The sequence below is a fragment of the Solanum tuberosum genome, unplaced genomic scaffold, assembly GCF_000226075.1.
Source record: "Solanum tuberosum cultivar DM 1-3 516 R44 unplaced genomic scaffold, SolTub_3.0 scf00401, whole genome shotgun sequence".
Taxonomy (NCBI): domain Eukaryota; kingdom Viridiplantae; phylum Streptophyta; class Magnoliopsida; order Solanales; family Solanaceae; genus Solanum; species Solanum tuberosum.
Genome location: NW_006239322.1, coordinates 319,349 through 323,622, shown reverse-complemented (window position 1 = coordinate 323,622; position 4,274 = coordinate 319,349).

Sequence of the window (4,274 nt, the reverse complement as noted above, 5' to 3'; positions counted from 1 at the left end):
AACATCTTTTAATTGATAGGAGGCAAGCTCCGCCTTTTCTCTTGAAGTCACCCCCATAGCACTCACTACCTTATACACTTCATCCAAAAATTCTTGGGGATCCTCTCCCACCTTAGAACCTAGAAACACCGGAGGATTCATCCTCACAAAGTCTGTCAACTTAGAAACTATAGTACCCTCATTAGCATTCACCCTAGGCCTCATATCTCTAGTCTCTTGAGACGCAATGGCGCGGGCCAAGATTAAGAAAGCCGACCTAATCTCTTCATTGGTCATATCCGGAACTCCTATCGAAACTTAGATGTCTTGAGGACCTTGGGGAGGAACTACCTCATTCACATCCTCTTCTCCTACTCTCCTTGCGGGTCTCCCTCTTGTATTTATATCCTATAAACACAAAAGAAGGATTAGGATAAGAACACTTATAGAACCACACTCTAAGGCACAACTCTAAGAATATGAAAGAAGTGTAACTTCTAACGTCCTATAGCCTCTCGTTCATAGATGTGTCGCGACCCACACCGATGAAAAAGACTATACTAGACGTGGCTTGTGAGACTTTGATCCTAAAAACCATTTCCAAAATCTTATGCTCTGATACCATGTTTGTAACGACCCGGGAACACTCCCTAGTTGTAACAAGGCGTACTCGACCCCGAAGGGGTCTTATACAAACCACATAGTCATTCATTGCATTCAATAATGATAATAGTGCGGAATGAAAAACTTATTTACATCCACATTATTCAAACTTCATTAAAACAACTTTAAAAACACACAGCGGAAGTCTAAGTCTCACATGGCCATCTTAGACATAATCACAAAACATAAGAAGGGACACGACCCTTTACAATCGAAACAAACTAAAAGTAGTCTATTACATGATCAAAAGAACTTAAAAGTCTTATCCTTGAACCCATGAGGACATACCAAGTCTTGGAGGAAAGCAATCCAACACTTCAAACTAGCTAGGAGGGATCACTTGCCGGAACCTACACTTATAGTAAAAATATGAAGAATATGGGTTAGTACACAAAATGTACTAAGTATGATGACCATGCAAAACATGCTTTAAAAGGGACATTTTGGTTAGAAACCATGCATTATGCCACTTTTTGAAGTACCATGAATAGTTGCATAAAAGACATACAATACAAGCATAAACATCAAGTAAGTCATAATATTACCTTTAAACAATTTCAACATGAAAACCTTTACCTTGGACCTTCACCTCAAGAAACCCTTATGCTATACCTCGTGCAATGTATGGATGGCGTCCCATACCACCATCCATACTAAGGCACCACATTTAGGTCACTTAAAGTAACTTATCATTCCTTTCTTTCACCTTTGCACAATATTCATACATAAGAGGTATATCATTAATTAAGACATGACAAGGGAAAATAACTCATAATATAACCCAAGTATAGCATGCATCTCATATTAAGCATTTGAGAGCCAACATTCTTTAATAACCTCATTTAGGCCACAATTGTATCACATACATTAGGATTTAGAGAAACTCACTATGACCCTCTCCAAGCCTACTCGTGCAATGTATAGGTAGCATCCCATACTACTACCTACACTTTGTAGAACCTATCAAGAAACCATAATGAAATCTCACATGATGGGAAGTAAGCATTTAACCGACATAGACCATGAGAGCTTGTCATGGAATCCGGTGTCATAAGTCCCCACACCGTAAAGAGGTGGTCTACTTGCCTAAGGAAGACCGGTATATATAGCTTAATGGATCCACTAGCTACCTATGCGGGCACATAGTTTATGGGATAAGGTAGACGATCATTGAAACTCATGCCTAACTATTGGGGGAGTTTCCATCTAACCAAATCCACTCGGTGCTTAGCCTACATTCCCATAGAATAGTTCGTTACCTTGACATTATCACGTATGAGAGGTGCCATTGGCCTACCAACTCCAAATTACATTTATTAACACGTGAAGGGTGCTTTAAGCCTACCGTTTCAAGGTTCATTTAGGAAAGCTCATTAACTCCTCTTTAAAGGGTGCCATGGGCCTACCGGTTCAAGTCTCATCATTAACCTTCATGGAAAGGTGCCATAGGCCTACCGATTCCAAGGTTCATTATTATCATGATTGGAAGGGTGCTACTAGCCTACCGCTTCGAGGATTCCACAACCAACAATATAATCATTTAAACAAGAAAAGGATGCACAAGCTCTACCAATTCGAGATATGCAATAAATTGGAGAATCCTTCATATTCTATCATCAACATTCATGAGTGTCAAATTGAGAAAAATCCTTTCAATAATAACACATTTACTTTCATAACATGATCACATTAGCTCCATTGAATGTCCATTCATAAAATGTCATGTAACATTTAAATTTCTCATACTATGCCTTCAAGGCCATGGTCACAATGTTCAAAATAAGTAAACACCTCCACCTTTCAAGTGGATCATCATCAAGAACAATTCTACTAATAATATGAGATTAAGTCAATTGACCATCTTCCAAAGCCATAATAACCATTACTCAATTCCCAACAATACTATCACCACAAGGTGATTCACTCCTAACTTGCCCATAAGGCCACAATTCTCAATTCATCCATATACCAACAATTCATCATAAATAAATATACAAAACCATATAAATCAACAATACAATCCGATCTAAACACTATTTCATCAACATTAAATCATTGGCAATAATGAAAACATGGGTTCTTGAAGAAGTTCCATATAAAATCATCTTAAAATCATAAATAGAACTTCAATTCACCAATATAATGACTTTGAAAACATTTTACCCATGAACCCATACCTAGAATAGAACATAGAAGTTTTGTTCTTTGAAGACTTTTGAAACCCTTTTTAATGGACTCCTTGAAGGAAAGATAATCAAGGATCAAGGGTCACCATACCTTTGTTAAGATTCCCCAAGAAATTTGATGAAGAAGCCACCTTCAAACCAAGCCCTAGCTCCAAGTTCTTGACCTTTTTAAATGGAGAATTGTAGAGAGAAATATTTGGGAGGAGGTGGGTTTCTTTTTAATTCTAATGGGTGGCGTTGGAAAGAGGACTCAGATACCTTTAATTGGATGGGTGATGTTCCACCTAATTCGTTTTGAGCTAAAAGATATCATCATTTGAAGTTGACCCTAAAAGTTGTAACTTTAAAAATCTTCCCCTTGACCGTCTGTTCCAGTGGGATTACTCAAAGGCTGGTCAACTGGGCAGTCCACTAGGCTAAATTGCTAGTCTAGGCCCTTGCTTGCATCCTAGGATGCTATTTAGCTCCATTTAGGTTCTAAACCAGCATAAACATCAACCTAAGCTCCCACTAACCCAAACGTCAAGGCTCAAGTTCATTCTATCATTTTCCGAGTTGTTACATTATCACGCACTTAGGAACATTCGTCCTCGAATGACACTTTAAACACATTAAGGGAAAAACAACTCAAGACTAGCAGCCCAACAATCGTAACATGTCAACATAAATGCATAAACATAGGAGGAAACATCAACTCCACATCAAGAGGCTCGAACAAACTTCATACCAATCAAGAAAGTAGGAACTACATCCACAAACTTATTGTGCATCAAAACTTCCCCTTTCTCTTTATTTTTTGTTGGAGAAACTTCCTTCTCCAATCAAATCATGCTCACTACAAAACATTAAGCTCATTATGCAATTACTTGCAAAAGCACAATTAGGGAAATTTTCACTAAAGCATATTTAGGCATGTTCAACATTTATTCTCATGAAGCATTTAGACAACTCAACTAAATGCACATCAACATGAGGAACACATTTATGAAAACTCATTTTATCATTTAACAAGAATTCAAATAGAGCATGCATAACATAAGGAGACCATGGAAACTCATTTTCACACAAGACTCTAAAACATAAAACAAGTTACTAGGAACTCTTGGTCTCAAGCATGAGTAAGAATACAAGGAACGAGATAATGATATCAACACTCTCAACAACCTTGCTATTCGACATACCATCCCCCAATTAGGAGAAAACCCAACTAAGGCAAACATGAAAAATAACAACATAGAAACCTCATCAAGATATTCATGACCATAAGGAACTAAAACTTACCGGCGCCTTTATTCGGATTAGCTTCTTTGTCCTTGTTAGCTTGGAGAGCATAGAAACGACCATAATATGGATAGATAGGAACCGTTCCATCTTTAGAAGCATTCTTGGCTTCCCTTCCTCTAGCTGTCAGAGTAGGACAATCTTTCACCTTGTGATCATTCTTCC